The sequence below is a fragment of the Diadema setosum genome, chromosome 7, assembly GCF_964275005.1.
Source record: "Diadema setosum chromosome 7, eeDiaSeto1, whole genome shotgun sequence".
Taxonomy (NCBI): Eukaryota; Metazoa; Echinodermata; class Echinoidea; order Diadematoida; family Diadematidae; genus Diadema; species Diadema setosum.
In genome coordinates, this window is record NC_092691.1 from 40,063,131 (window position 1) to 40,077,980 (window position 14,850).

Consider the following 14,850-nt stretch of genomic DNA (forward strand, 5'->3'; position numbering starts at 1 on the left):
CACTCTTAGTTCGAGAAGACTTACCATCATACTTCAAATTGTGATTAAAGGTAAAGACTCAAAATCAGACAAGTTGACGTGTTATGTCTAAGGGAGGTGATTTTTTTTTTTTAAAACCATGCATTGACTTGACAACGTTTCACCACCTTTATTTCAGCTGATTTTGCTCCATTTCCTCTGAAACTTAAGTATGTGGTAGCTCAGACAATAAGCTGCAGTAATCATGCATTTTATTTTTTCAAATCTCCTCATCAGGTTGATAATTTTGCAGCTAAAAACTGAAAATGCGAATGGAATGTGGACGAAACGATTCCTGATTCATCTTTCACATACATAAGTTTACATTCCTCATATTTTCTCGTCGAGACGTATGGCCGAGAGGATAAAGGCGACGTCACAAGATACGTGAGGTTGCACACGTACGGGTTCGAACCCCATAAGAACACGAAACAAAATACTTACATCTTTTGCTTTTTTTCTTTTATGGAGTATTCACCTTCGTCCATGTAGAAATCACGTTTTCATGTAAACGTACACACACACACACACACACACACACACACACACAATATCCCTTTGTTTTGTGTTGGAGACCACATTGCTTTGACTGGCAACTTGGACTTGAAATTACAAATGTTAAAGTGAAGATGGCTCTTAAAAGACCGCATGGCCATGTTTGATTTTTTTTTTTACAATATAAAGACCTATTGGTAAATATTCATTCACATATCCTTTCCAATCAACTTACTTGGACACGCCGACACCACACGAAATTTTCAATTGGTTGCATGACAGAAACAATTTCATCTGAATTATGTAGGACTGCATAAAGAATTGGACTTCACGAATATTTCTCAATATTATATTATACTTCAAGTCGCTACTTAACATTATTTTCGTTGTCGATCACTGAAAATGAGAATGGAATCTGGTCGAAACGATTCCCGATTTATCTTTGTAACTGTATATTGATCGAATCCACGCGGCCACTCGTGGGAAGTTGAACAGCGCTATCAGTCACTTGACGTATATCGCCAAAAAACTGAATATCAATGTAAATTTGTGTTGTGTATAGCATACATAGATAGATTTAAGTTTCGCACAGGATCTTCGGATCTTCCGTGTGGCAGAATCGCTTAGCACGCTGCGTGTTTATAATGCCCGACCGGAAGGAGAGAAGTTAATCGAGTCCCGCAGGACTTTTTCCTTTTATTTCTTTTTTCTTTTCTTTTTTTTCAGCAGTTCAGCTTCACTCTGATGTCATGAACACAGCTACTCTATTTCCCTTGTTTTGTATTGGAGTTTGGAGGTTGGGTTTGCTTCATTAATTTTGTCACGCGTAATGTTGTAAATTGCCCCTTGAAACAGTGCCACGCTTGCTATCATTCTTTTTCTCTTTCCTTTTCTCTTCATTTAGATTTTGTTCTTGTTATACTGTAGCAGGATATTTAGGAACGTGTACGTTTACATAACTAACAGGAATGGGGAACTGAATTAATTAACTCTAGTCCAGGTGTATGGCGTCTCGCTTATCTGTTTAGAATTCCAGGTTGTTATTGTTTGACAAAAACGGAGTTAAAGACAGGCAGGGAAGGAAGTGACTTGATATTGCTTCATATTATATGAGGAATTTCGGGCAATACCTTTCCAATTAGTGTAGTGATTTTGACAGGGTTCTCTGTCGTTTATTTTCGTCATGGCTGTTTCACTAGTTTAGCCATAGGTGATATGTGTTGTTGGCATCTGGGAGAATAGAACAGATCAGTACCAAACTGGAATAGCCCTATAAGCAATGTGGTAAGCATTCAATTTGTTGCATTATCTTTCTTCTTTAAAGTCAATCACTACTGATCGAATTACACCATATAATATGGCACGTTTCACTGGTAGTTTAGGAAAAGGGAGCTAATTCAATGCAAGATACAATGATATGTGCTACCATTGATTTTAGAGACGTCATTGTGGTGTGGTGCTGGTGGTGGTAAGGGAATCATTGCTTTTAAATTAATGAGACAATCCTTGGAACTTTGCATCAAGAATATAATGCATGTTCGTGCGGCGTTTTTTTTTTTTAATCCTGACGTGGACATTATTTTTCTTTATCTTGTTTTTAATTCAAGAATGTTATATCTGAATATGTTCGATTTAGTTACGGTTTCAATGCATCTTGTTTACCATCTTCTCTGACATTAAATTGATGGTTTTTAAATTTGACATTGTCTGTCTATTTGTCTGTTTATGCTCATAAAACACTGCTATAACAACTAAAACATTTGTTTCACTTGTCACACGCAATGCTATGGATTGCAGTTGTGCATGCAGTTTTCCTTTTGCCACCTCTCGTTTTTCTCTCCCCTTTTCCCTCACTTTGGTTTTGTTATACTGCAGATGGGAATGATTACAATAACATAACCCAACTTGAAGTAGGAATGAGAACTGAATAAATTAACTCTAGGCCAGGTGTATATAGCGTCTCGCTCATCTCTTTGAAATTTCAGGTTGTCATTGTTCTATCAACGGAGTTGAAGACAGGCTTTATGTTGCTATAGAGGTATCTAGCTCCACATGAATGGAATGCATACGCTGTTTAGTATTAGTAATGAACTTTTTCATGTCCATCCCTGCCAAGAAAAGTGTGTTTGACGGGGTTCTGTGTCATTGTGCCTATGAGAAAGCAAAGTTTTATTTTCGCCATGGCTGTTTCTCTATGCGTAGCCGTGAGTGATGGATGTTGTTGGCATCTAGCTGGGCAGTAAAAAACCGAGTATCATGCTATAATACCCCCCCCCCCCCGTTAGGTTCTAAGCGTTCAATGTGATATATATTTCTTCTTCATTATGTCAATCACTGCTGATGGAATTACAGAATTATGCTATGACACGTTTCACTCAAAGCTTAAAAAGCAAAGTTTATGCACTATACAAGTAATGGTGCATGAATCCTATAGACCATTGATTTTAGATGAGAAATTATGATATGCCTATAGTAGGGATGTCATTGATTGGGAATTAATGACACGATTAAGCATTTTCATAATCCTTATCCTTCACTCTAACCTCCGTGAAAATATCATATTTGAATTCAACCAATAAGATGGTAAAAAATGCATGCATTCATGTTTTATCAATATACAATGTATGGACTTTCCAAACATTCAACAGCGATTATCTCAAAATGAACATTGTGTGGGTTAGCACTATATTGCATCGACCCCTTCAATTGTCTATCAAGTTCATGTCGATGTTTTCTAATTTGATGACGTCATCATACTAGAAGTTGTGATTAAAGGCAAGATATCAAAATCAGCGAAGATTACTAATCGCTGCCTCATGTTCCTGTGTTTGATCGTCCAGTCAATACCAAACTGACGACATACGTTGAATATGTTATACTTTGAACAATTGTCTATCAAGTCCATGTCGATGTTTTCTAATTTGATGACGTCATCATACTAGAAGTTGTGATTAAAGGCAAGATATCAAAATCAGCGAAGATTATGTGTTATGTCTATGGGGGGATTTTTTTTTTTTTAACCATGCATAGACGATAACGCTCAAGCACTTTTACCTCACTTGATTTTGCTTCATTTCCTCTGAAACTTAAGTATGTTGTAGCTGAGACAATAAGCTGCAGTAATCATACATTTTATTTTTTTTCAAATCTTCTCATCAGGTTGACAATTTTGCAGCTTAAAACTGAAAATGAGAATGGAAGGTGGACGAAACGATTCCTGATTCATCTTTCACATACATAAGTTTACGTTCCTCATATTTTCTCGTCGAGACGTATGGCCGAGTGGTTAAAGGCGACGTCTCAGAGACGTGAGGTTGCACACATTCATTCATTCATTCATTTTCATTTTCATTTCATTTATTTCATTCCTTCTTTCTTTTTCGTCAAACATAACACGAAATGTATCAGAAGATATAACATAGGCATGTATTCGACTTTACATGGTAGATAATGGTTAACAAATACGAAATTATACATGCATACCGGCAAAATACAAAGTTATGTTTGGAGGATAAAAAAAAAAAGAAAGAACTGAGAGGTTCACTGAAAAGCATGCTTGTAAATTGTGAACCACTCAAAAGGATTCTTGTGAATACATTAAACTTTTTTTTTTTTTTTTTTTTTTTTACAAAGACAGGAGAGAACAAGACAGTAGAAACACAACGACATTACATGACTTTACAGTAGGGTATACCATGACACATGCGGGTTCGAACCCCACAAGATCACGAAACAAAATACTTAGCCATTTTACTTTTTTTTTTCTTCAGTGGTGTATTACATATTCGTCCATGTAGAAATCACGTTCGTATAGAAACGCACCTATACACACACACACACAATATCCCTCTGTCTTGTGTTGGAGACCACATTGCTTCGATTGCTGCAAAATTTTGCAGGCTGACTTTATCAAACCGATTATAGTATAAGTAATGACGACTACGGAGGTGTTGTACTTTGAACAATTGTCTTTCAAGACCATGTCATTGTTTTGTACTTTGATGACGTCATCACACTGAAAATTGTGATTAGAGGTAAAGACGCAAAATCGGACAAGTTTACGTGTTATGTCTATGGGAGGTGATTTTTCTTTTAAACCATGCATTGACTTGACAACGTTTAAGCACCTTTATCTCAGCTGATTTTGCTTCGTTTCCTCTGAAACTAAAGTATGTTGTAGCTGAGACAATAAGCTGCAGTAATCATGCATTTTATTCTTTGAAATCTCCTCATCAGGTTGACAATTTTGCAGTTTAAAACTGAAAATGAGAATGGAATGTGGACGAAACGATTCCTGATTCATCTTTCACACACATAAGTTTACGTTCGTCATATTTTCTCGTCGAGACGTATGGCCGAGTGATTAAAGGCGACGTCTCAGAGAAGTGAGGTGTGACGTGCGGGTTCGAACCCCACAAGATCACGAAACAAAATACTTTGCTATTTTACTTTTTTTTCTTCAATGGTGTATTACATATTCGTCCATGTAGAAGTCAAGTTCGTATATAAACGCACCTATATACACACACACACACACACACACACACACACACAATATCCCTCTTTTTTGTGTTGGAGACCACATTGCTTCGACTGCTGCAAACTTTTGCAGGCTGACTTTGTCAAACCGATCATAGTATGTAATGACGACGACGGAGGTGTTGTACTTTGAAAAATTGTCTTTCAAGACCATGTCAATAAGCCAGTTCGGGGTTAGCTCATGGGCACATGGGTACAAATGACCTTTCTTCTTTCTCAGTTGATTAGGCACTCCACTAGTTTCAAGCGACAGAAGGCATGAGCTTGCCCAACGTAACAATTTATGGAATTCATCAGTCATGTTCAAACAAAGGATGAACTTGCATAGACCAGGTGACCAGAATGATCCTTCCATTGACATTTTGGAAAGCATCCATTTCATTATTTTGCATTGAATGTATTAACAATCTCTTTCTATTGATATTGTCAGACACCGCTTTTGCTGTCATGTGGATGTGCTGGCAAGCACCACTTATAGGGATCAGTTGAATAATCATTACATTACAGATGCTTATCTCAGTGAATTTAAAAACCACCATGCTCTGCTGGTACAGATGACCTTTTTCTGCTCATGCTCAAAGTGGAACCCCGAACTGGCTTATTGTTTCGTACTTTGATGACGTCATCACACTGAAAATTGTGATTAAAGGCAAGGTATCAAAACCAGCCGATTATAGGTTTTATGTCTACGGCACGTATTTTTCCCAAGTCGCCAGAAATGGCATAGCGACATCAGTCGTTACAAGGCCGCATTTCCGTCTAGCAATGCAATACATGTTCACGCGGCCCCGTTTGTTGAGTGGGCATTGACTTTTTCCCCCTGTAATATCTATACATTTTTTTTTTTTGCCTAACCATTTCCGTGGATGTCCCGTGGCCGAGTGGTTAGAGAAACGGATTTGCATGCACGCTGAATAATTTCAAGGTGCCTATATCACATTCTTTTCTTTGTCGATCACGGATGACCGACATCTGATGACCCCAAGCGTATCACCTAACTCGTCCTTACTGTGACGAGTTTCATATCTCGTTTCTTATTCTTCTTTCTTTCTGGCCTATTTTGTGTCGTCAATATCTCAAGAATGACAATACGGAGTAACATGACATTTTCAGTCAACATGTCTCATGACAATATCTAGCCACAATAAGGTTTTCATGACAGTAACGTATCTATGACGTCATCTAGGCGCCATTTTGTGATTTTCGGACCATGTTACATGATCGATCATAACTTCATAACTAAAGGTCCTTTCTGTATCAGTTTTTGTGGACATAAAGTTCAGGTCACGCTCTATCTTTCTTTCTCTGATGCTAATTACCTAGGACGTCATCTAGGACGCGTAAGCGCGCGTCAAACATTTAAAAGGCTCAAAACAACTTTCCAATGGGAAATCTCGAAGTTTCAGACAATTTTAAGCGTTTCAAACAATTTTGCGCGTGCGCGTCCGTCCGCGCATTTTCGCGCGCACAGCGCGTCAGTAACATGAAAATGCACATTTTTTGACTGATCTGGATTCCTGATACTTTGAGTAACAATATCCATTGATTTCTGATCGATTTTGACAAATAACAAAGCAATGCACTGGCGTCAAAGTTGAAATTTCGCGTGCGCATCTATGTGCAAATATAGTGAAAAAACATGTCTTTGTTTATTTCGCCATAGCTCTTTAAAACGTCAGGTGACCCTATGTTTTTATTGCATATTACAAAAGCATATGAATTGAAAATAACGTTTCAAGTATCATTATTTCCATAATTACAATATGACGTCATCATATCGTCATCTGAAATCAAAAAAGTGGAATTAATTTTTTTAAGGTACTGTTTCTGACATTCATTTGCTCGTATCTCTGTTGTTTAAGCTCAATATTATCCCAAATTCAGATATGTTGTACTTTGAACATTTGCCTTTTAAGTCCATGTCATGCTTTTGATATTTGATGACGTCATCATACCTTAAATTGTGATTAAAGGTAAAGACGCAAAATCGGACAAGTTTACGTGTATTGTCTATGGGAGGTGATTTTTTTTTAAAGCATCAATTGACTTAACAACGTTTAAGCACCTTTATCTCAGCTGATTTTGCTTCATTTCCTCTGAAACTTTAATATGTTGTAGCTGAGACAATAAGCTGCAGTAATCATGCATTTTATTCTTTGAAATCTCCTCATCAGATTGACAATTTTGCAGTTTAAAACTAAAAATGAAAATGGAATGTGGACTAAACGATTCCCCATGTATCTTTCACATACATAAGTTTACGTTCCCCATATTTTTTCGTCGAGACGTATGGCCCAGTGGTTAAAGGCGCCGTCTCAGAGACGTGAGATTGCGGGTTCGAACCCCACAAGATCACGAAACATTTTTTTTTATTTTACTTTTTTTTTCTTCAATTTTGTATTACATATTCGTCCATGTAGAAATCACGTTCGTATATAAACGCACCTATACACACACAGAGACACACACACACGCCATATCCCTCTTTTTTGTGTGTTGGAGACCACATTGCTTCGACTGCAGCAACATTTTGCAGGTTGACTTTGTCAAACCGATCATAGTATGTAATGACGACGACTGAGGTGTTGTACTTTGAACAATTGTCTTTCAAGACGATGTCATTGTTTTGTAATTTGATGACGTCATTACACTGAAAATTGTGATTAAAGGCAAGGTATCAAAACCAGCCGATTATAAGTTTTATGTCTGCGGGACGTATTTTTCCCAAGTTGCCAGAAATGGCATAGCGACCTCAGTCGTTACAAGGCCGCTTCTCCGTCTACCAATGCAATAGATGTTCACACGGCCACGTTAGTTGAGTGGGCATTGACTTTCCCCCTGTTATATCTATACATTGGTTTTTTTTGTCTTACCATTTCCGTGGATGACCCGTGGCCGAGTGGTTACAGAAACGGTTTCGCATGCACGCTCAATATAACTTCAAGGTGCCTATATCACATTCTTTTCTTTGTCGATCACAGATGACCGTCATCTGATGACCACAAGCGTATCACCTAACTCGTCCTCAATGTGACGAGTTTTCATGTCTCGTTAGGTGATACGCTTTTAGCGTATCACCTATTGTGATTGTCAAAATCTGTCTTTTTAGGTGATACGCTATCAGCGTATCACCTATTGTGATTGTCAAAATCTCTCTTTATTTCTTTTTATTCTTCTTTCTTTCTGGACAATTTTGTGTCATCAATATCTCAAGAGTGACATTACAGAATGACATGACATTTTCAGGGAACATGTCTCATGACAATATCTAGCCACAATAAGGTTTTCATGACAGTAACATGTCTATGACGTCATCTAGGCGCCATTTTGTGATTTTCGGACCATGTTGCATGATCGATCATAACTTCATAAATAAAGGTCATTTCTGTATCATTTTCGGTGGACATTAAGTTCAGGTCACGCTCTATCTTACATTTTAATGCTAATTACCTAGGACATTATTACGCGCGCGTACGCGCGCGTCAAACTTTTAAAAGGCTCAAAACAACTTACCAATGGGAAATCTCGAAGTTTCAGACAATTTTAAGCGTTTCGCGCGTTCGCGTCCGTCCGCACATTTTCGCGCGTAGTGCGCGTAAGCAACATGAAAATGCACATTTTTTGACAGATTTGGATTCCTGATACATTAAGCAACAATATCCATTGATTTCCGATCAATTTTGACCTATAACAAAGGAATGCGTTGGCGGCAAAGTTGAAATTTCGTGTGCGCGTCTATGTGCAAATATAGCGAAAAACATGTCTTTGTTTATTTCGCCATAGCTCTTTAAAACGTCTGGTTACCCTATGTTTTTATTGCATATTACAAAAACATATGAATTGGAAATAACGTTTCAAGCATCAATATCTCCATGAATACATTATGACGTCATCATATCATCATCTGAAATAAAAAAAGTGGAATTAAATTTTTTAAGGTACTGTTTCTGACATTCATTTGCTCGTATCTCTGTTGTTTAAGCTCAATATTATCCCAAATTCAGATATGTTGTACTTTGAACATTTGCCTTTCAAGTCCATGTCATAGTTTTGAAATTTGATGACGTCATCATGCTTTAAATTGTGTTTAAAGGTAAAGACGCAAAATCGGACAAGTTTACGTGTTATGTCTATGGGAGGTGATTTTTTTAGAAACCATGCATTGACTTGACAACGTTTAAGCACCTTTATCTCAGCTGATTTTGCTTCATTTCCTCTGAAACTTAAGTATGTTGTAGCTGTGACAATAATCTGCAGTAATCATGCATTTTATGTTTTGAAATCTCCTCATGAGGTTGACAATTTTGCAATTTAAAACTGAAAATGAGAATGGAATGCGGACGAAACGATTCCTGATTCATCTTTCACGTACATAAGTTTACGTTCCTCTAATTTTCTCGTCGAGACGAATGGCCGAGCGGTTAGAGGCGTCGTCTCAGAAACCATGAGGTTGCACACGTACGGGTTCGATCCTCACAAGAGCACGAAAGAAAATAATTATTTTTTTTTTTTTTTACTTTTTTTTTCTTCAATGGAGTACTACACCTTCGTCCATGTAGAAAACACGTTTGCATGTAAACACACCTATACGCACACACTCACACAGTATACCTTTGTTTTGCGTTGGAGACTGCATTACTTCGACTGCTGCAAAATTTTGCAGGCTGGGCTTTTTAAACTGATATAGTATATTGTAACAAAATGAAATTTGTTCATATCAATTCAGTAACACAATGTAGTCGTGGTTACTTTGTGCTTATTTACACATGTAACAAGCTATACATTGTAAAAAAGGTATTTGCATTATTCCTTTAAGTCAGTCTTCTGTATTGATGATTATTTGTCAATTAGTGGTTTTTGTGGAGTTTCAGATAGTGATAAAAAGTATGAATGATAAGTGCAGCGATAATTCCTACAGTAAGTTCAAAGTTGTGTTACAGATGTTTGATACATACATTTAGCATTGTGTGTGTGTGTGTATACGTGTGTATACAGGTTGGCCATATGACACATTCTAGACAATTAATCTTAATTAGCAAACGTGATCAGCTATGGAACTGAATATGGTACTAATGTATGATGTTAATGATTCTAATTAAACTGTGACGAGTTTAAAGGGATAGCAAAACTGTGTGTAAAAATAAGGCAATTATAAGGAAATTTTAGGGGAATTTGATAACCATGCCTATAATGATTTCATACAGGTACTAATACCTGCCTCATATTTGTGTGATAGATTGTCATGTCAATAGCAAACTGACAACGTACGATGAATGTGTTATATATTGAACAACTGTCTTTCAAGTCCATAATGTTCCTCATATTTTCTTGTCGAGACGTATGGCCGAGTGGTTAAAGGCGACGTCTCAGAGACGTGAGGTTGCGGGTTCGCACCCCACAAGATCACGAAACAAAATACTTAGCTATTTACTGTTTTTTTTCCTCAACTTTGTATTACATATTCGTCCATGTAGAAATCACGTTCGTATATAAACGCACCTATACACACACACAGATACACACACACGCCATATCCCTCTTTTTTGTGTGTTGGAGACCACATTGCTTCGACTGCAGCAAACTTTTGCAGGTTGACTTTGTCAAACCGATCATAGTATGTAATGACGACGACTGAGGTGTTGTCCTTTGAACAATTGTCTTTCAAGACGGTGTCATTGTTTATTAATTTGATGACGTCATTACACTGAAAATTATGATTAAAGGCAAGGTATCAAAACCAGCCGATTATAGGTTTTATGTCTGCGGGACGTATTTTTTCCAAGTTGCCAGAAATGGCATAGCGACCTCAGTCGTTACAAGGCCGCTTTTCCGTCTAGCAATGCAATAGATGTTCACACGGCCACGTTAGTTGAGTGGGCATTGACTTTCCCCCTGTTATATCTATACATTGTTTTTGTTTTTTTTTTTGTCTTACCATTTCCGTCGATGACCCGTGGCCGAGTGGTTACAAAAACGGTTTCGCAAGCACGCTCAATATAACTTTAAGGTGCCTATATTACATTCTTTTCTTTGTCGATCACAGATGACTGTCATCTGATGACCACAAGCGTATCACCTAACTCGTCCTCAATGTGACGAGTTTTCATGTCTCGTTTTTTATTCTTCTTTCTTTCTGGACAATTTTGTGTCGTCAATATCTCAACAATGACATCACGGAATGACATGACATTTTCAGTCAACATGTCTCATAACAATATCTAGCCACAATAAGGTTTTCATGACAGCAACATATCTGTGACGTCATCTAGGCGCCATTTTGTGATTTTCGGACCTTGTCACATGATCAATCATAACTTCATAACTAGATGTCATTTCTGTATCATTTTCGCTGGACATAAAGTTCAGGTCACGCTCTATCTTACTTTCTAACGCTAGTTACCCAGGTCATAATTAGGCGCGCGTAAGCGCGCGTCAAAATTTTAAAAGGCTCAAAACGACTTCCCAATGGGAAATCTCGAAGTTTCAGACAATTTTAAGCGTTTCAAACATTTTCTCGCGTGCGCGTCCGTCCGCGCAATTTCGCGCGCAGAGCCCGTAAGCAACATGAAAATGCAATTTTTTTGACTGATTTGGATTCCTGATACTTTGAGTAACAATATCCATTGATTTCCAATCGATTTCGACCTATAACAAAGGAATGCACTGGCGTCAAAGTTGAAATTCCACGTGCGCGTCTTTCTGCAAATATAGTGAAAAAACATGTCTTTGTTTATTTCGCCATAGCTCTTTAAATCGTCCGTTGACCCTATATTTCTATTGCATATTACAAAAGTATATGAATTGTAAATAACATTCCTGGTATCAATATTGCCAGGAAAACGCGATGACGTCATCATATCGTCATTTTAGATAAAAAAAGTGGAATTGATTTTTTTGAGGTACTGTTTCTGACATTCATTTGCTCGTATCTCTGTTGTTTAAGCTCAATATTATCCCAAATTCAGATATGTTGCAGTTTGAACATTTGCCTTTCAAGTCCATGTGATGGTTTTGAAATATGATGACGTCATCACACTAGAAATTGTGATTAAAGGTAAAGACTCAAAATCAGACAAGTTTACGTGTTATGTCTATGGGAGGTGATTTTTTTTAAAACCATGCATTGACTTGACAACGTTTAAGCACCTTTACCTCATCTGATTTTGCTCCATTTCCTCTGAAACTTAAGTATGTTGTAGCTGTGACAATAAGCTGCAGTAATCATGCATTTTATTCTTTGAAATCTCCTCATGAGGTTGACAATTTTGCAATTCAAAACTGAAAATGAGAATGGAATGCGGACCAAACGATTCCTGATTCATCTTTCACGTACATAAGTTTACGTTCTTCTAATTTTCTCGTCGAGACGTATGGTCGAGTGGTTAGAGGCGTCGTCTTAGAAACGTGAGGTTGCACACGTACGGGTTCGATCCTCACAAGAGCACGAAAGAAAATAATAATTTTTTTTAATACTTTTTTTCTTCAATGGAGTACTACACCTTCGTCCATGTAGAAATTACGTTTGCATGTAAACACACCTATACGCACACACCCACAGAGTATACCTTTGTTTTGCGTTGGAGACTGCATTACTTCGACTGCTGCAAAATTTTGAAGGCTGGGCTTTTCAAACTAATATAGTATATTGTAATATGAAATTTGTTCATATCAATTCAGTAACACAATGTAGTCGTGGTTACTTTGTGCTGATTTATACATGTAACAAGCTATACATTGTAAAAAAAGGTATTCAGTCTTCTGTATTGATGATTATTTGTCAAGTAGCTGTTTTAGTGGAGTTTCAGATAGTGATAAAAAGTATGGATGATAAGTGCAGCGATAATTCCTACAGTTAGTTCAAAGTTGTGTTACAGATGTTTGATACATACATTTAGCATTGTGTGTGTATATACGTGTGTATACAGGTTGGCCATATGACACATTCTAGACAATTAATCTTTACTGATTAGCAAACGTGATCAGCTATGGAACTGAATATGGTACTAATGTATGATGTTAATGATTCTAATTAAACTGTGACGAGTTTAAAGGGATAGCATAACTGTGTGTAAAAATAAGGCAATTATAAGGAAATTTTAGGGGAATTTGATAACCATGCCTATAATAATTTCATACAGGTACTAATACCTGCCTCATAATCGAGTGCTAGATCGTCATGTCAATAGCAAACTGACAACGTACGATGAATGTGTTATATATTGAACAACTGTCTTTCAAGTCCATAACGTTCCCCATATTTTCCCGTCGAGACGGGTGGCCGAGTGGTTAAAGGCGACGTCTCAGTGACGTGAGGTTGCGGGTTCGAACCCCACAAGATCACGAAACAAAATACTTAGCTACTTTACTGTTTTTTTTTTTTCTTCAATTTTGTATTACATATTCGTCCATGTAGAAATCACGTTCGAATATAAACGCACCTATACACACACACAGACACACACACACGCCATATCCCTCTTTTTTGTGTGTTGGAGACCACATTGCTTCGACTGCAGCAAATTTTGCAGGTTGACTTTGTCAAACCGATCATAGTATGTAATGACGACGACTGAGGTGTTGTACTTTGAACAATTGTCTTTCAAGACGATGTCATTGTTTTGTAATTTGATGACGTCATTACACTGAAAATTGTGATTAAAGGCAAGGTATCAAAACCAGCCGATTATAAGTTTTATGTCTGCGGGACGTATTTTTCCCAAGTTGCCAGAAATGGCATAGCGACCTCAGTCGTTACAAGGCCGCTTTTCCGTCTAGCAATTCAATAGATGTTCACACGGCCACGTTAGTTGAGTGGGCATTGACTTTCCCCCTGTTATATCTATACATTGTCGTGTTTTTTTTTTGTCTTACCATTTCCGTGGATGACCCGTGGCCGAGTGGTTACAGAAACGGTTTCGCATGCACGCTCAATATAACTTCAAGGTGCCTATATCACATTCTTTTCTTGTCGATCACAGATGACCGTCATCTGATGACCACAAGCGTATCACCTAACTCGTCCTCAATGTGACGAGTTTTCATGTCTCGTTCTTCTTTCTTTCTGGCCTATTTTGTGTCGTCAATATCTCAAGAATGACATTACGGAGTAACATGACATTTTCAGTCAACATGTCTCATGACAATATCTAGCCACAATAAGGTTTTCATGACAGTAACGTATCTATGACGTCATCTAGGCGCCATTTTGTGATTTTCGGACCATGTTACATGATCGATCATAACTTCATAACTAAAGGTCCTTTCTGTATCAGTTTTTGTGGACATAAAGTTCAGGTCACGCTCTATCTTTCTTTTTCTGATGCTAATTACCTAGGACGTCATCTAGGACGCGTAAGCGCGCGTCAAACATTTAAAAGGCTCAAAACAACTTTCCAATGGGAAATCTCGAAGTTTCAGACAATTTTAAGCGTTTCAAACAATTTTGCGCGTGCGCGTTCGTCCGCGCATTTTCGCGCGCACAGCGCGTCAGTAACATGAAAATGCACATTTTTTGACTGATCTGGATTCCTGATACTTTGAGTAACAATATCCATTGATTTCTGATCGATTTTGACAAATAACAAAGCAATGCACTGGCGTCAAAGTTGAAATTTCGCGTGCGCATCTATGTGCAAATATAGTGAAAAAACATGTCTTTGTTTATTTCGCCATAGCTCTTTAAAACGTCAGGTGACCCTATGTTTTTATTGCATATTACAAAAGCATATGAATTGAAAATAACGTTTCAAGTATCATTATTTCCATAATTACAATATGACGTCATCATATCGTCATCTG